The sequence below is a fragment of the Macaca nemestrina genome, chromosome 4 (genome assembly GCF_043159975.1).
Source record: "Macaca nemestrina isolate mMacNem1 chromosome 4, mMacNem.hap1, whole genome shotgun sequence".
Lineage (NCBI taxonomy): Eukaryota > Metazoa > Chordata > Mammalia > Primates > Cercopithecidae > Macaca > Macaca nemestrina.
Genome location: NC_092128.1, coordinates 175,176,390 through 175,196,018, shown reverse-complemented (window position 1 = coordinate 175,196,018; position 19,629 = coordinate 175,176,390). Strand labels below are relative to the sequence as shown.

At 43.3% G+C, this 19,629-nt stretch overlaps 1 protein-coding gene and 1 long non-coding RNA gene across 4 annotated transcripts in view; one reads left to right on the top strand and one right to left on the bottom strand.

Annotated features, from left to right (window-relative positions):
* The window catches only part of LOC105472729 (MIS18 kinetochore protein A), a 252,915-nt gene that overhangs the window by 181,561 nt on the left and 51,725 nt on the right, over positions 1-19,629 (top strand). For all 3 annotated transcript variants that reach the window (XR_011622791.1, XR_011622790.1, XR_981764.3), the window contains exon 5: positions 17,220-17,372. The gene's annotated coding sequence lies outside the window, so the exon portion shown is untranslated. The remainder of the gene's footprint in view (positions 1-17,219; positions 17,373-19,629) is intronic.
* On the bottom strand, positions 1,035-3,694 carry LOC105472726 (uncharacterized). The gene is made up of 2 exons (XR_981759.3): positions 3,555-3,694; positions 1,035-1,162 (listed from the first exon to the last, which is right to left on the bottom strand). It is a non-coding gene; the product is annotated as an uncharacterized lncRNA (long non-coding RNA).

Here is a 19,629-nt window from a genome sequence, read left to right as displayed (position 1 = left end):
GAAGAGGTTAGTCTGAGTCTAACTTTCATGCTTGTCAGAGACCAAGAATAACAACTCTAGTAGACAGGAAGCGTCATTGTCTCCAATTTGCAGAAAAGAAAACTCAGACATAGAATTAAATTCACTTGCTCAGGATCACACATTAAGTGGTAAAGCTGAGATGTGAACCTAAGTATTTTGGCTCCAGAAAGCCAATGGAGAACTGCTAAAGACATGCCTAGGCAGTTGGCATTGAGGATGTGATATGAACCTTCTCTCTATCTTTCCTGTGAGATCTTCAGTAAAATCAATATTTATCATCAGCTCTTCTAGTGCAATGGCCTCTTTCTGGTGCCTGGGAAGAGAGACTGCATCCTTTCTTAAGGTGGAACAGAGATAAAAATAGGCTGATATGGTTTGGCTGTGTCCCCAACCAAATCTCATCTTGAATTGTAGCTCCCATAATTCTGATGTGTTGTGGGAGCTACTAGGTGGAGATAATTGAATCCTGGGGATGTTTTCCCTCACACTGTTCTCATGGTAGTGAATAAATCACACAAGATCTGATGGTTTTGTAAGGAGTTTCCCCTTTTGCTTGATTCTCATTCTCTCTTGTCTGCTGCCATGGAAGACGTGCCTTTTGCCTTTCGCCATGATTGTGAGGCCTCCCCAACCATGTGAAACTGTGAGTCCATTAAACCTCTTTTTCCTTATAAATTACCCAGTCTCGGGTATGTCTTTATCAGCAGTGTGAAAACAGACTAATACACAGGCATATATGGAAACAGATAACATTAAGGTCATTCCAGGGCCAGAAAAGAGAGTGGAGTAGGGCGTGGGGAGTGGTGGGGTTCTTTCTAAGGCCTAGAGCAGAGGTGGACTAATCCATCCACACTATATTCTCAAGATGCAGCAGTCTCCTTGCATGCCTACCCCAAGCCCAACTCACCAGAGCTTCATAGAAAAAGAGTCTGAGATCATTTCTATGTATGTTCTAAAATAGTCAGGACAGGTTAGATTATGCTACAATAACAACATACCCAACCTGCAATGACTGACAGTCAGAGAGGTTTATTTCTTGCTCAAGCTGCCCATCTGTCATGGGTCAAGTATGTCCCCGCTTCATGTTATCTTCTTTGGGATCCAGGCTGATGAAGCAGCCCCTTTTTGAACCGTTGTCCATCTTGTGGAAGACAGAAAAGACACACAGCAAACCACACACTGGCTCTTAAAGCTTTTGCCTGGAAGTGACACATGTCACATCACTTTTGCTTGCATTTCTTGGCAAGAGCAAGTCACAGTGTCAAATCTGATGTCAGCGGGGGGGCGGGGGATAGAGAACTATCCTCTCCTTCAGGAAAGGCCAGGAAATATTTTTGAATGATGATACCATCTATGACAGTCTCAACGCATGAAGCCCTTGTGGACCAACAAAAATTCCACCCCTAGCACCATGACCCCAAAAAATGTCCTTGCCCTTGATTAGAATGCATCCTAGAGGGAGGAGGGAAGGAGAGGGAAGCAGGAGCAGAGGGGAGCCCCCTGGAGGCCAGTAGCATAAATTAGAGACAAAGGAAAAGGGGACAGTTTAAGCTGGTGACAAGGGCAAGTGCCCTTGGCCCAGGGAGGAGGGCAGGTGCAAAGGAGGTCTGTCCACTCCCAGCAGGAGGGATTTGCTCAGTGGCTTCCTGGGGCTCCAGAAAGCGGGCAGAGAGGAAGAGAACTCTGGCACTGCCTGAAGCTGTTGTCTGGTTAGAAAATGGAACAACTATGTCTCTATGACCCAGTTTTAACACTGTGAGTTTGTGAGGAAGCTAGAGGAAACCAACTTTAATCTCTAAAGAAGCTTAACTTCTCCAAAAAGGAAGAAAAAAAAAAAAAAGCTTCTCTACAAATGAGTGCAGTACAGTTCAGTCCTAGAATAGAAAAAGTCCATCAGAGAGGGGGCCGGAGGGAGCAGCTCGGAGGGAGCAGCTCAAAGGGAGCGGTCCTCTGTCTCCTGAGTTTAGACCTTCCTGAGCTGGCAGGAGGAAGACCAGAGGAAGACCAGAAGGGATGACAATCAGCTGAGGGGCCTGTAGGGACTGCGACCACATTTCTCAACAAAAACCATAGCAAGCACACTTATAAATACGTTTGTGGGAACTGGGCCAGAATAGTTTAAATTAGAATTGTCCTAAAAATCTGAGATACGAGGTCATAGAGCCCACAGGACTTCTTACAACTCTCCAATACAGGGTTCTCTCTGAGGGTCCGTCTCTGAAGGTAAATCACTCTGAATTGACCTTTCTATTAGCTGTTTGAGAATATGATCATTTTTAAAGGGTTCTGGGTTAGCTTCCTGGATCTAAGAAGCCCTTTATGAGAAAGTGGTGTGTGGTGTTGGTTGGCAGGAAAAAACAGGTAACATGTGAGCAAACTTTTGACAAGATTTAACACTCATGTTTTTTGGAGACCAATATACGTGCATGATAATAAGCAAAGTCACAGCGCAAATTACTTATCGATCCAGTTTGTATATGTTGGTTCAGTTGCTTTAGCAGAGATAAAAATAAGAGTGACTTAAATAAGATGGAGTGTTCATTTTTCTCTCCTTTAAAGTTTGAGCTGAACAGGGCAGTTTCGGGAGAGAGGATGGAGGGCAGCTGCTCTGATCTGGCAGATCATACAGGGATCCAACTTCCTTTCATTTCATTGTTCCACTGTTCCCTTTGGTTACAGCCTTATTAGGACTGGTTCATTACCCCAAGTTCACCTTCCAGCTTTGGTGAAAGATGTGGAGGGCAAACAGCTTCCCTGGCAGCTTTACACACATTGCTTCCATAGCATCCCATTTGCTAGAATGTAGTCACATGACCATGGCTAGGTGCTGGGGGAGCTGGGAAATGTAGTCTGAGTGGTTCTATAACTACCAGGAAGAAGGAAGCATGAGAGAGAGAGGTTCTCACAGGAGAACCACAGTTAGCAACAGTAAATGATCTATGTTCCTACAAATTGATAAACAAAAATTGTGTCTTATAAAGTCCCTAAACAAGGTGCTATAACTAATAACTGCCTTTGTGAGTGTTTTTCAAAGCTAAAAGAGTATGTGCATGGTCTTCAGCCCTGGGGCCTCTCTGTGGTACCTGTGAAGGCTTCATAACCATTCATTCATACAGCAGAGCAAGATGGGAGATGCCCTTTGTGAATCTGCCCATAGGCCATGTGCTGACATAGACTTTGGCTCTCCCAAAGTCTTCCACAGAGAGCAGCCAAAGCCTTCAGAAGTCCCAAGCTGCACCATGACCCAGGGAAGAATTGAGGAGAAGAGGGAGTCCGAGATTGGCTCCCTCCACTACTGCATCATCTGAGCCCCTGGGATGGCCAAATCTAAAATGCTTCTTATCAAAACCAAGCCTTCTGCTTCTTCTTGTATCTCTCTCTACATCAAGGAATCAGGTCCCACCCCCTCCTCCGTCTTTCCATCCCTCTTCCTATAGCTATCTCCATGGACAGCAAAAGAGAGTCCCATGCAACTGACAAGGTAATCCCTTTAAATGTTAGTTTGTGTTTGTGCTGTTTCTGTCTCCTCTTACCCTCATTTCAGGCAGGTGGCCAGGCTTGGCAATTTCTCACTGGAGAAGCAAGCTGAGGCCCAGAGAGGGCCCCTTGCTGCAGAGTGAGTGACATCCCTTGGGTCACAGATCAGAGAGACCTCACTCAGGTGGTTGACCACCATTCCTAGCCTCTTGACAGCTCTCCCAGAGCCTGCGCAATGGTGGGGTAGAGTCCCCACTAGAGTCCTTACCGGCACTCAGGTTTCCACGGAAACTGCAGCATTGTCCTCGGCTGTCCAGGCAGATGCCTCACAATGTCAAAAAAGCAGGCTGGCTATCAGCGGGTGGTGAGTGTCCCATGACAGCAGGGAAGGAGTGCCAAGTCATTGCCTGCAGGTCTGGGATGGCAGCTGAGGACCAGGGCAGTATCCCTGCAAGTTAAGCTGCTGCTAAAAATGGCAGCATAGACAAGGCTTGTAAAGCAGAAGGGCATTCAGATGGAGGAGGTTGGCCTCCTCCCTTCCCTAGGGCCCATAGAGCCACTTGCAAGCAGCCAGCTGGCTGGTGCCATCCTGGGCAGCCTGACATTCCTCATCTATTCACCTCACTGGGGGCCTCCTAAGGAGATGGACAGATGGAGGGGAAGAGGACATGGGGGCAGGAGTAATGGCAAGAAGAAAGAGAGGGGACAGGGGAGAGGGAGGGAAAGAAAGAAGGGAAAGGATAAGAGGAAGGGGTAAGGGAAGGAAGGAAGGGAGGGAGGGAAGGCAGGAAGAAAAGGAGGGAGGGAGGGAGCAGAGGAAGAGAGAGAGGGAAAGAAGGGAGAGAGAGGAGGAAAGGTAGGAGAGAGGGAGGGATTGTCTCCTTAGTCCAGTTTAGGGGGCTCAGGCATTTCCAGTTCATACTCCTCATGATCCCAAGTGTTCTGGGTTAAATTGTGCCTCCCTCTGACATGGTTTGGCTGTGTTCCCACCCAAATCTCGTCTTGAATTCTCACATGTTGTGGGAGGGACCTGGTGGGAGGTAATTGAATCATGGGGCAGATCTTTCCCGTGCTGTTCTTGTGATAGTGAATAAGTCTCATGAAATCTGATGGCTTTATAAGGGGTAGTTTCCTTGCACAAGCTCTCTCTCTTTGCCTGTTGCTATCCATGTAAGACATTGCTTGCTCCTCCTTGCCTTCCACCATGATTGTGAGGCTTCCCCAGCCATGTGGAACCGTAAGTCCATTAAACCTCTTTCTTTTATAAATTGCCCAGCCTCAAGTACATCTTTATCAGCAGCTTGAAAACAGACTACTATATCCTCCCTGCCAAAAAATGATATTTGAAGCCTAACCCTCAGTATCTTAGAATGTGACCTTATTTGGAAATTGGGTCACTGCAAATGTAATAAGTTAAGGTGAGATCATCCTGGAGCAGAGTGGGCTCCTCATCCAATATGACTGTTTTTCTTTTTAAAAGACACAGACATGCAGGGAGAAAGCCATGTGAGGTGGAGACAGAGATTAGGGTGAGGCTGCCACAAGCCAAACAATGTCTGGAGCTACCAAAAGCTGGAAGAGGCAGGGAAGGAGGCTTCCCCTACAGGTTTCAGAGAGCCCATGGCCCTCCTGACAACTTGATTTTGGCCTTTTAGCCTCCAGAACCAGGAGGCAGTAGACTTCTGTTGGTCTAAGCCCCCCAGGTTGTGGTACCTTCGCCACGGCAGCCCTAGGGAACCCAGATACCAGGTATTCTGACGGTCTTCAATTTTACAGTTTTCTTGGAATGAGAGCTGGGGGCTTTGAAGAAGGTGACCCTATCATGGAGCTGGGAGATCCTGGTCAGGCATTGCCTCCCCTCTTGGGGGTTAGGTAGCCACAAGAAGGGTGCTCAGTGAAGAACCCACTTGTAGGGAGGTGACAGAAGAGTGTGGGCCCAGAGCAAGGGCATGGGCGGGTGATGGACCGTTCGCATCCCATGCAGCTGGAACAGGCAGCTGACCATGCCCTTTGCTGCAGAGTGGCTAGTGGACACTAGGACGGTGCCCTTGCAGCTTTGGAGTGGCCATGTGGTTGGAATCTCTTCAACTCCCTTCCTTCTGGCCTCTTCCACTTCTACCTCACTACACAAAAGCTCTCATCTCCTCTCCCACAGTTGCTTTTGTGACCAATTCCAGAGTCCTTGGTTGTCTACTAGAATTGGAGAATAAATCAACGACCACAGGAATTAAAAAAAAATAGGGGCTCGCATTCCCACAGTCTTCCCTGGAGGGGACAGAGGGCTCTTCTTCCAAAATGCACTTGCTCCTTGCAAGAGATGGGGTGCTTATATTCTTGCCTGGGAAAGAGTTTCCTCCTTGCTCCTCCCACCAAGAGCCAAATGACACCAAAAAGAAAGATCAGTTTGGAAGGAGAGGTAAGGGTGGGGCAGGCAGTCTGCCTCTCTCAAGTCAACCATGAAAATTATGTCTTCCTTCTTCTTGTAGTCAGGAAAATAATCTCAGATTGAAAATATTTAGACGTTCATCTGGATGGAAACTCTACTTCAAGGCTATTCAGTGGCCTTCACATTAATAAGCCTCTGCTTCTAAAATAGGTTGAGAATCCTCCACACAAGTGAAGTGGGGGTGCAGGTGGAGGTGCAGCAGCAGCACTCGAGGAGCAGGAGCTCTGAGCTTTCCAGATGCCAGGGCAAGACATGGGAGTCCCATTCTCTCCATCAGAAATGTTGTTTGAGTGCCAATCACCATAAAAAGTGTTAACCAAGGATCAAGCCCATGCACTCTATCTAAAATACTCTCTATAAAAACTAGCTTGAGTCCTTCTCTCAAAATACCATTTCCTGAGCCCCTCCACAGATCAATCATGTCTCAATTTCTTGGCCAATAGAGTGCAGGGATCTGAGTTTTCTAAAAGCTTTCCGGGTGACTCTGATCTACTGTGAGCATGAGATTCACTGGTCTAAGGTCTGTATACAGAAAGTTAAAGAGAGGAAGAACTCTTACTTAACAAGGTGATTCTTTCTAGAGCAGGAATTCAGAGCAAACGCTTCCCAGAAGGAAAAGACATTCACCCATTGGCCTCCTGGAAAACTTTGTTTCCCTTTTTCTTCCTTGTAGCTTATGAGTCAAGAAGTTTCCCCTGATTAGTTAGGGTTGCAGGACTGATAAGGACAGTCCCATCAGTTTGAACCATGGCCCTTACAAGGGTGAAAAGAAGCTGGTATGGAGTCAGTTGCTTCTCGACATGTGCAATAAACCTGACTGAGGAAGCAGCTAAGTCTCATTCTTCAGTTTGGAAACTGAGGTTACCCTGTAAACTCAACTCCAAACCAGGGCTGTTGGTCTCGCAGAACCCCTGAATGTTCAGATGATCACAAACCTAATCAATCTTGTCCAAGATTGCCTATCTTGCTAGCAACAAGACTGCAATTAAAAGGTAAGACTCATAAGAGAGGAATACAAATCCTACTCTCTTATGGAGATGGCAAAAAGAAATAAAAGCATTGAGGCCGGGTGCGGTGGCTCACATCTATAATCCCAGTGCTTTGGGAGGCCAAGGCAGGTGGACTACGAGGTCAAGAGATCAAGACCATCCTGGCCAACATCATAAAACCCCATATTTACTAAAAATACAACAATAAGTTGGGCATGGTGGCACACACCTGTAGGCCCAGCTACTTGGGGGGCTGAGGCAGGAGAATCGCTTGAACCCGGGAGGCGGAGGTTGCAGTGATCGCGCCACTGCGCTCTAGCCTGGTGACAGAGTGAGACTCTATCTGAAAAAAAAAAGCAAATATGGTGCGGATTGAGAGAGAAGTGCATTTGTATGCTCAAGTTCCTGGGATGCCCCTTCCTGGTGAGCTAGCTGCCCCTGCCAACTTCACCCAGAGTTATTCATAATGACAATGCCTGCCATGATAGAGGCCCACCATGTGCCAGGGACTAAGGTGCAGACTTTTACAAATACCATCTCAACTCTTTATAGTAGCACCACCATTTTCCCCATTCTATAGAAGGACACAAAGAAACAGCAACAAGAAAAAAACTCACAGGTCCAGAAAGGTAAAATAATATGCTTGAGGCCATTTAGCCAATGGCATGCTGGTGTTCAAATCCCGATCTAACTCCCAGGATAGCTATTCTTGCCACAAAGTCGCCTACCATGTCTTACACTTAGGGAGCCATCCAGGTCAGAACCTGCATGAGAGATTCCATCTCCTTTACTACTCTGAAGAATTTTGTTGCCACATATTGGACTTCTATAACAAATTTTTTCCATAATACAATGGCTTAAATGAGATAAAGGTTTCTTCCCTTTGAAAAAGTCCTAGCAGGCGGCCCAGGGTCACAGGTGAACTCTGTGTGGACCCAGGCTCTTATCATCTTGTTGCTTTACCATCTGTACAGGCTTCTCCTTGAACAAATGATCAAAGGTGGCTCTCCACCACCTCCACATTCCAGCCCAGGAGAGAGGGAAGAGGAAGGAATGGAGCGCACGCCCCTTTCCTTTTATAGGAACATCCTAGAAGTTGCACACACAGTTTCTGTTCACATCCCAGTAGGCTTGAACCTGGCCGTACAGTTAGTCATATTTAGCCTCAAGAGAGGCTAGATAACTTAGTTTTTGACTGGATTGATCAAGATGAAACTTTTATTACTATAGAAGGGAGTGAAAGATATTGTGGGAGGCAATAGCAGTCCCCACCACACAATAAATGGAAAAGATTTCTTTTCTTTTCTTTTTTTTGAGACAGAATCTTACTCTGTCACCCAGGCTGGAGTTCTGTGGCACAGTCTTGGTTCACTGCAACCTCTGTCTCCCAGGTTCAGATGATTCTCCTGCCTCAGCCTCCTGAGTAGCTGGGACTACAGGTGCACACCACCATGCCTGCCTAATTTTTGTATTTTTAGTAGAGGCAGGGTTTCACCATATTGACCAGGCTGGTCTCGATCTCCTGACCTCATGATCTGCCCGCCTTGGCCTCCCAAAGTGCTGGGATTACAGGCGTGAGCCACCGCGCCCGGCCTTTAAAGATTTCTTAATTAGAGCACATACAGAAAAAAATGGAAGCTTGTCCTAGAAGCGGGAATCACCAGCTGACCTATCTTCCAGCTCCTGCTCATGGTCTCCATAGTAACTGCTCTGTTTGGATCCTCAGGCCGAAGGACTACTTCACCTATTTCATCATTGGTTTCCTTAGCCCCTGTCTCTTTCTGATACCATTTTCTGCATCAACAGCATTCTAAGTTGCATTGTAAAATGCAAATCTAATTACGTCACTTCCCTGCTTAAATCCTTTTGATGGCTCTTCACTGCCTGTAGGATCAAATCCAATCCACTTAGCAAAGCATTAGTATCTTGGTCAGTTTTTAACTCTCATCTTCTGCTGCCCCTACATTATTACCCTAAGCTCTGAGCAGACGGAGACATCAGCAATTGTCCAAATGCTATAATCTCATCCTTCTTTGCTTTGGATGTGATGTTTCTTCTGCATGGAAGGCCCTTCCCTGCTTTGTCCTTCTGATAAGTGAATTCAGCTCAGTCTTCCAGGGATGAGGCTCAAGATGTAGCTTAAATATTCTTCCTTTGTGCAGCTAAGCTCCCCTCCAAAGCCCTCAAGCAGGGTCAGTCAAAGACAGTAGTGGAAAGATGCAAAGTGTTACAATCAGTGGGATCTAGACACAGAGCTCATGTCTGCCACTTACTAGTTGAGTGAACCTGGAAAATTTCTTAAACCTCATTTTTCTTATCAATATGACAGAGCTAATCATACCTACAGCATGACTTTATTGTGAAAATTAAGTAAAATCTGCATTATGTAATCCCTGACGCATAAAAGATGTTCAGCTCTTCTAACGATTATTAAAATTATGACTCTGTATACAATTTAAGGTAAAGCTAAGCTGCTGTAACAGAAATATCCTAATGGAACTTCTGGGGAAATTGAATGATCTTGATCTTGACAGTGGTTTGGGTTATATGGGTGTCATATTTGTCAAAGTTCAACAACTACACACTGAAGATGTATGCATTTCATTGTTAGTTTTTTCATCAGAAGAAAAAGTCTAGTTAATAATTTGCATGCCAAAGTATTTAGGTTGAAATGTAGAGATGTCTGCAACATACTTTGAGTTTTGTTCAAAAATTAAGAAGGACTGATGAGTGACTAGATGGGTGGAAAAATAGGTAGGTGTATAATTTTAAAAAGGAAAGTACAGTAAAATTTTAATGGTATCATTTAAGCTGTGGATATATAAATGTCTATTGTACAATTCTTTTAGCTTTTCTATACGTGTGAACATTTTCATAGTAAAAATGAATAAAAAGACCCCATCATAAAGTGGTTTTAAAATTGTAGCTGTTTCTCCTCCTCCTCAAGTAACAGTTCTAAAGTGAGTGGGCCAGGTTCTTGGGCAATTCTGTTCCATCTGCCCATTCAAGAGTGCCAGGTTTGTGGGCAGGGACTCAATTTCTTCCAGGTTGTCAAGTCTTTGCTCCATCATCCTCTAGACCCAATGGCATTGTCCTCACCTATGGTCAACGTTGGACTATTCTGCCCCAGTTACAAGGGGAAAACAGGCAGAAGGTATGCCCATCTCCTAAGCCTACACCCAGCAGAGGTAGACATGACTTCTCTCAACATGCCATTGGGAGAAATGGGTCATGTGGCCACTTGTGACCTCAGAGGAGGCTGGGAAATATTGAACTCTACACTTAGGAAGAAGGGGAGTGTCCTTTACTCTGTGTTCTCTGAGAACCCACCAGGAGACTATTTGCCACACGGAATCGTTGTCATTTGAAGAGTCCTAGTGGACTGCAAATGTCTTGAGGGCAGAAATAGTGTTTTGCATATCTTTGATCACCAAAACCAAACATGGCGCCTGAAATAAGTCTTAAAGAAATGTTTGCTGAACACATGAATGTGTGAATGAATACATAAATAAATGAAACGAAGTATTAATAGTACTTTCTTGGACCACACATTTGTTAGTAGGAATCTACTTTTATCCATGAAAAACAAGCCCTCTCTATTTTCTAGATCTACAATATGCCAACTCATTCTAATCAAGTAATTCTTTATTAACATAGGCCTTCCTCCCATCCCTCCTCCTCCCTCAAATTTGCCTTCATGAGAGATGAGAATTACTATTTATACAAATTTGCTAAACACAATCTCAGAAGCCTTGGAAGGAAAATATTTGATCTGATTAAGAATGGGAACTATTTTGCACATTATTAAAGCACTTGAGCAGCACTGATTGGATTAAAATAATGTGAACTGGCACACGAAAACTGTCTACTTATTACAATCGACCCATAAGACTTCTACTTGGTGACCTGTTTTTTAAAAATCTATGTAAATATTTGGAAGTAATTTTATTGTGTTTCTTCCACCATATTCTGCAATTCTAACTTTCATTAACTCATATTGAGCTCTTTACCAATTGATCCAAATTACTGTGTTTTTATTGTACTTCCCCAACATTTAATCTGGGATTTAAAGAAACATGATACTATTGTAGATGGTATTTAGCTCAAGTACTAATTGGATCACTATTGAAAAAGCAGAATAGGAAATCTAATTTTCTCTCTTGTGTTTGATGGATTTGTCTTATGAAAGCTGCAGAACTGTCCTTCCCAATTCTCATGTTATTTCTTTCTGTGGAATTCCAGGGCCTCCTGCTTTTCTGCATTTATATCAAGACTTCTACTTGTCATTCTGTAATAAACAGTGAATTTCTTGGGCTCTTTTAACTGGATCTCCTTGTGTCTGTATATTGGAACTTATTTTCAGCAGACTGATATGATATAGAAATGCCAGCTCAGAAGATGTGGTAAGCTTTGATAATTCAGGAATTGATTGACAGAAGGAGGACCTCATTTGGGCAGGTATGAGCCTGAGGTATGTGCCTGATAAGAGAAGGTAATGACACAGAAAAGGGAGATATCTCTAAAAGAGGATAAACAGAAAGTGGGAGGGTTTAATCTGGTTTGGGAATGAGGTAGGAAAGGCTCCAATGGGAAACTAGGAGGTCAGACTGTTCTAAGTGTGCAGTGGCTGAGAAGAGACCGGTTGACCAGAAAAGGAGGAAAAACAGAATGCCCCCAGGTTCTAGGATGAAGATTGCTAATCGCTTTTCATGGGAGTTCTGGCCAAGTGAGTCGATGCTGGGGTTCTACTTTGAAGGTTGCAAAGTTCAGGTGTCTACAAGATACTCCTCACTTCTGACACCAACAACAAGTTGAAGGCCCCCAGGACCATCTCAGATTCAATAATTTGCTAACAAGATGCACAGAATTCAGAAAAGTCATGATATTCATGATTATGGTTTATTACCATGAAAGGATACAGATTAAAATCCTCCATGGGAAGAGGCATATAGGTCAGATTTTAGAAGTCACTAAACATGAGTTGTGCAGAGAGCACCTCTCAAATATAATACTTGACATCATGCACAGGGTATTATTAACCAGGAAAAACTTACCAGAGTCTTGGTGTGCACAGTGTTTATTGGGACTTGTTCATGTAGACATGATTGACCATCTGCTTGGCTGACCTTGGTCACCAGCCTTTCCAGAGGTCAGGTTGATACTGTGTGGTTCAAAGTCCCCACCATAAATCACATTGATAACATAGACCCTTTGGCATAGTCCAAGCCCCCCATGTAAATGAAGGCATTCTTTTTTTTTTTTTTTTTTTTGAGACGGAGTCTCGCTCTGTCACCCAGGCTGGAGTGCAGTAGTGCGATCTCGGCTCACTGCAAGCTCCACCGCCTGGGTTCATGCCGTTCTCCTGCCTCAGAAACATTTCAAGGGCTAGAAGTTACCTCCCATGTGCTGAGGGCAAAAGTCAAACCTCTTTTGGACAAGGTGAATTCTTTACTGCACAGGGCAGATCAGAGGATCAAATCTGTGGCAGAAGATCAGACCAAAGTGAAACTGTCCTTGTATCCAAGGGGCAATCTCAGGACTGTAACAGCGGATAAAACCTCAAAGTCTGGTCAGGGAAGATGGGCAGTAATGAGAAAGGAGCTGCACCTAGGGCTGAGACACCAGGAGTTTGTTCTGATTTGGGTGCTTATTCTATGATACTTGGATGGGTCTTTCTGCTTAAAATATCCAGGACCAGGATGGTACGCTGGGATGGTATGACTGAAAACACTTTTTAAAAAAATCCAAACAGACAGATGCTTGAATCACATTGGTTGTGATTACTAGTCGAGCACCTGAAAATTTCTAAGCTATATGTAGCTTGACCTGGTCATAGAGAAGATAGTTATATCCAGAATGACTGACACTCCTAATGTGCTGAAGCCCTCCCCAAGTGAGGATGGTCTTGGGGACACCTGAACTTTGGACAGTCACAGAGGCCTGGGTGTGGGAGTAGGCTGTAGGCTCCCAACGGCATCCAAGAGGACAACCTTCTCTTCTCCTTGGGGTGGGGAGAAGGAATGACCACAGGTGAGCTCAAGTTTCCTCAAGATTTTTCATAAGCTCGTGAATAGCAAAGTCTGCTCTCATGCCTGCCTTCTCAGAAGAGTCCAGTCCAGAACCAAGCTCTTCCTCCATTCCTCAGGGTAGGCCATATTGGATTAGGATGAGATTACGGAGTATTGAGTGTCTCTAGGACAAAAATAAGGTGAAGAATCCTTCTAGAAAGAGTTTGGGGCTGGGCGTGGTGGCTCAAGCCTGTAATCCCGGCTACTTAGGAGGCTGAAGCAGGAGAATCACTTGAACTTGGGAGGTGGAGGTTGCAGTGAGCCAAGACTGAACCACTGTATTTCAGCCTGGGAGACCCTGTGAAAGAAAGAAGGAAAGAAAGAAAGAAAAGAAAGGAAAGGAAGGAAGGAAGGAAGGAAAGAAGGAAGGAAAGAGAGAGAGAGAGAAAGAGAAAGACAGACTTTAGCAGAGAATATAGCCAGCACAGCCTCTGTAATAAACAGCGAATTCGTAGTTAGGATCCAGTTGTCTCTCCACCTCCTAATCAGAACAGACTCCAACCATGACTTTCGTATCAGGTGTGTTTCCAGCTTTCTCAGCCCTGTTCCTGATCACTTTCTCTTGATCACCAGGGATTCTAGACTTCTCTGAAGCTTTGAAACTTGTCGGGTTCTGATTGGTCAGGTCCATCCCATACAAGCAGTTAAATATTTTGACATCACTTCTAGCTGGGTCCTTTCTTTATCTTCCCCATCAAGGGCTTTCTCTTCTCAAAGAAGAATCCTTGGTCTTTCTGATAGACAAGGATTGCTCCAGAAGCACTTGATGAAATCTTCCACTCCACTCCTTAAATGGTGATCTCCCCCTGCCTCCTTCCCCAGAACTTCACTAACCCTAAGGATTCATTTCTGGACAATGAGCAAATCTTCACTGGCTTCACTTTCCCTCAGCACCTGATGCAGTGTTTGGTTCTGAAAAGGCTCCTTTGTGTGTGAGAAACTGTTCTGAAATCTCCTGACAAGAAACTGAGTCACGTTATATTGCATTGTATGGGAAATCCATACCATTTCTCCCCCTACCAGTAAGGCTGATCACTGCCAATTCATGGGGCTGTTGTGAAAATGAGCCATTTGGGAGGATGCCAAAGTAGGCAAAGAAAAGAGGAAAGCAAATTGGCCTGATGGATTTGGTGGCATTAAATAACACAGATGTAAGCATAGCAGCGCACTTAGTAGTATAATGTTTTTAATCCTTGCTCAGAATGTTGATTAAAGAGAGAAGTTACTTCGATTTGTGATATTTGTTAATATGATTATATTACCCTTAAAATTTTTAATTTTTGACTAGATAATATATGCTCATGTTTTAAGACTCAAAATGATAGGAAAATGTTCACATTAAGAAGTCTGGCTCCTAATCTCCTCCTACTACCCACCCCCATAGGTAACTACTTTCATCAGTTCCTTTTATATCGTTTCATGCTTTTTTTTCTTTCTTTTTTTTTTTTGTAATACAACTACAAACAATAAACTTTCTGCTTTGATTTGAGGGCTGCCACACTAGAAGGCAGAACTTGTCTTCACTCTATAAGCTCAAATTAACAGATACATTCCCAGCCTCCCCCGCAGCTAGGGTGAAGGCATAAGATTTAGGCTCAGCCAATGCAAAACACCCTCCCCAGACTTTGAATTGAAAGGTGGTGACAAACCGAAGCAGACATAGTGAAGAATCTTCTCTAGGGCAGCAGCAGCCGTATCTGATTTCCAGAGACAGCAGCGCTAGTGTTTCAAGCTGCAGCGTCTTGGGTTCAGGGTCAAGGGAGCCTGCAGCCTACACTAAGGCATTTGCAGAGCCAGATTAATGGTTAATCTAATGACTTACATTTGGAGGCGCCTTACTCTAACAAGCCTCTTCCAAGGCCTAGGAGGATGTTCCAGAAATGTGTTCACATGTTTCTATAAAAGCTGCAAAAGCAAGATATTTGAACTGTAATTTGTTAAGGCTGATCATTGTCTCCATCCACTCCAACGTACCATTTGTCACACTTCCTTTCATGCCATGTGGTGTTGGAGTGGCTCTGGCATTTTGGGGGGACAAACTAAGGGGAAGAGGCATTAGGTTACATTTTGTTTGAGTTCAGTGTGGCATCATTTTTATGTGGTTCCTAATTACTTCTGCAGTCTTTGCTGGCCTCCCCGGGGTCAGAATGGCTGCCAGGAAATCTCTACTGTCCACTGTGCCAAATGAACAAACTTCATGATATGAAGGTTCCGGGACAGAAATTGCATTGCAATATAAACATGTCCTGAGTCCCAGGCTGTGGAATGATGTGGAGAGTGGAGGGGAAACAAGATCCAAAATGCATGGAGCTAGAAGCTAGCCTGTGGGAAACCCTTCTAGACCCTCAGATCGCAGATGAAACTTGATAGAGGTCGTTCCAAATTTAACGGCAATCCTATAACTTTACATAACAATGCCAACAGTGGGTATGAAGTTGAAAGCAACTTTTCTAAATCATAAATAATGTAAAACAAATTTGGATCTCAGACAGATGATCAAGATCGACATTATCAGTGACAGCCTATGAAATGATGGGATGAAAATGGCACTTCGCCTCGGTAGCCTTCCTCCCAAAGGCCCATAGCTCCAGTCTAACCATGAGAAAAATATCAAACAAACCCAAACGGAGGGACGTTCTAGAAAATACCTGACCAGCCCTCCTCAAAACGGTCAAGGTCATCAAAAACAGAAAGTCTGAGAAACTGTCACAGTCTGGAGGAGGCTAAGGAGACAGGATGATTAAATGTAGTACATTATGTTGAATGAGATCCTGGTACAGAAAAAGAGATGAGAAAACATCTAAGGAAATGTGAATAAAATATGGAATTTAGTTAATAATAATTTATGGATATTGGTTCATTCATTGTAACAAATATATAATAGAGGAAACTGGGTAAGAAATATAAAGGAACTCTTTGTACTATCGTCACAACTTTCTGTAAATATAAAACTATTCTATATTAAAAAGATTACTTGAAAAAGAAATTTGGATCAACCATGCTAAAAGAAAGACCAAATTGTCTATTCTTTCTACAGAAAATATAAAATCACATTTTATAACCATATTCTTACATAGCCTATTATTGACTGAATGTTTCTCCTCCCAAAATTTATATATCGAAGCCCTAACCCCCTGTCATGACTGTATTTGTAAGTGGGCATTCGAGAAGTAACTTGGTATAGACGAAGTCATGAGGGGCAAAGCTTGACCAAACTGATACCCTAATTTCAACTCTCAGCCTCCAGAATTGGGATAAATAAATGTTTGTTGTTTTATCCACCTGGTCTATGACATTTTGTTACAGCAGCCCAAGCTGACTAAGTAAGACACAGCCAAAAGCGAAATCGAAAAATACATTGAGGGCCAGGCGCGGGGGCTCACGCCTGTAATCCCAGCACTTTGGGAGGTCGAGATGGACGGATCACAAGGTCAGGAGATTGAGACCATCCTGGCTAACACGGTGAAATCCCATCTCTACCAAAAATACAAAAAAAAACTAGCCGGGCAAGGTGGCAGGCGCCTGTGGTCCCAGCTACTCGGGAGGCTGAGGCAGGAGAATGGCGGGAACCCGAGAGACGGAGCTTGCAGTGAGCCAAGATGCCGCCACTGCAGGCCAGCCTGGGCGACAAAGCGAGACTCCGTCTCAAAAAAAACAAAAAAGAAAAATACATTGAGGTCTGGCACAGTGGCTCACTCCTGTAATCCCAGTACTTTGGGAGGCTGAGGCAGCCAGATCACCTGAGGTTAGGAGTTTGAGACCAGCCTGACCATTATGGTGAAACCCCGTCTCTACTAAAAATACAAAAATTAGCTGGGCGTGGTGGCGGGCGCCTGTAGTCCCAGCTACTCAGGAGGCTGAGGCAGGAGAATCGCTTGAACCCAGGATGCAGAAGTTGCAGTGACTCGAGATCGCACCAGGACTGCACTCCAGCCTGGGCGACAGAGCAAGACTCCATCTCAAAGAAAAAGAAAAAAGAAAAAAAAAGGAAAGAAAAAGAAAAATACATTGTAGAGTGGTGTTGTCAGGCAAAAAGTTAAAATATTATGTAATATTTCTAAATTTCGTGATGCTTATATGGGGCATTTGGGAGGTAATTTGGTTTAGATGAGGTCTAAATATTTAACTTTAATGATATTAAATTGGGATTTTTTTCTCATTATGAATATTTACTTTGGTGCCTAATTTTCTGTTTATAATTTTGTATTTTTTCGTTAGAATGGCTCCTAAAACCTGACTGTGTCTCTGGGCGCGTATGCCCAGCAACAGGCAGTAGTATCATCACTGTGTCAGTTCTATGGTGTGATGTGCGGAACTGGGACTGGAACGTGGACTTCAAGGCTGCTTCTTCGGATCTCCCAAAGGCCAAAGGTATCTATTTAAATATCATTTAATAGATTATTGCTTAAATCATCCATAATTTGTTTCTGTTGCGTATAAATAAGCATTTGATAAATCAATTGGGCACCATTTAAAGAAGTGTGTCTTAGCCCTGGCCGCATGTCAGAATCAAATTCCAAGGGAGTGGACGGGGCAGGGGGTTGAAAGGTACTGATGCCCAATCCCAGACAGATTGACAGCATCTCCAAGGGTAGGGCCTACGCATTGGTAGCATTTAAAATTTCCAAAGGTGATTCTAATATTCAGTCAGGGTTGAGAACTGCCGAATGAGTTTGGTTTCCTGGTGGTCCAAATCAGCTATTTTATGGAGTCCTAATTGTGTGACCACTGTTACAAAATCCTCGGCAGCCATGATGCATGCTCAGAAGTGTAAAACAGACCATCTGGGAGCTTTCTGTCTGAACATCCTAGAGTGGGGATGGGATATCTGGGTCTTCCTTTAAGGAAAAACCAAAAAGAAGCGAGCGCCCACTATCGGCACCGGGTAATGAGTGAAGGATGTTCAGGGCAGCTGTGTTTTGCTGTCACATCTAGGGGTATTGAGAGATTCTGAAAGGGTGTTCTCCAAATTCCCAGAAGCTTTGGACAAATTTGAGTCTATAAAAAACCTTCTATCAGAACTCTTAGTTTTGACATTAATGGGGAAAAAGATGATCTTAAATGGCCTATAGACCTGACCTCATGGCAGAGAAATACAAGAGACTAGCAACATTTGTGTGGCTGTTAAGAAAACAGAATGAAATTTCTGCTCACAAAAATATAAAGTATTGAGGGGTTAAAAAAAAAAGTGTGCAGAATCTAGAACCAGAGATCTACAAACTTTATTGAGTAATATTTTTCTTTAAATCCACTTCATAAAGTAGACACAATCATGTTGGGAAAGTTTAACATTGTAAACATGTTTATTCAACCCAAACTAACTATATATATTCATTACACTTACAGTCTCTATCCCAACAAAACTATTTCTGGAACTTCATAATGATTTTAAAGTTAATTTGGCAGAATGTGTGATACTGGTCAGTCTTTTAAAAAGAAAAAGAATAAGCAGGGGTATTTGTTTTTCCAGATATTAAAACATATTTTAAAAGAAAATATAAATAGAATGATACTATTTTAAAAACAAATAGATAGGTATAAAAAGCACAGGTACATCCCTGATCGTGTATAAGTAATGAGGATGAGCTAAAGATGCTGTTCCAATTAAGTGAGGAAGAATGAACCATTTGATAAATGGATTTGGAATAACTAGCTATCTGGAAAAAAATAAAGTGAGATTCCCTCCTCATAAGTGGTAATAATTTGCAAACGGTTTACATATTTTTAAAAAATTATAAGAGTACTGAGAGGAAAAAGAAGTAAAATTTTATGTAAACTTGTAGTAAGAAAACTTTTAAAGCATAACACCAAAGGAAAAATCAATAAATGACATATTGGGAAATAGGATTATAAAAAATATTTTACCCAAAAATTTTTTAAAAGCATGAATAAAAACATAAAAGGTAAATTACATCTGGGAAAATAGCTGTGACAGATTACAAAGACAGGGTTTAATATCCTTAAAATACAGAGAACTCTGACAGACAACGAGAAAAAGATAGCCCTGTAAAAAAATAAATGGGAGGCCAGGCACGGTGGCTCACGCCTGTAATCCCAGCACTTTGGGAGGTTGAGGCGGGCAGATCATTTGAGGCCAAGAGTTCGAGACCAGCCTGGTCAACATGACAAAACCCCATCTCTACTAAACATAAAAAAATTAGCCAGGCATGGTGGTGGGCACCTGTGATCCCAGCTACTCAGGAGGCTGAGGCAGGAGAATCACTTGAACTTGGGAGGAGGTAGAGGCTGCAGTGAGCCAAGATTGTGCCACTGCACTCCAACGTGGGCAACAGGAGCGAAACTCTATCTCTAAACAAACAAACAAATAAATAAATAAATAAATAAATAGGACAGAATAAGAACCAACTATTCTTCCAGTAAGTACAAATAGCCAATTAATGGATGAAAAAAAGTATTGAAACTCATTAGTGAATAGAATGCACATGAAATAAAGAGGAGACACTTTTTGCCTAATGGGTTGGCAAAGAGAGTGTGGAGAAGTCAGTTCACCCCAAATAAATATAAACTGATAGGTGGTTTCTGGAAGACAGTTTGGCACTATATCTCCAAAGTCATACGAATATGTTTGACACTATATCTCCAAAGTCATACGAATATGCACGTCCTT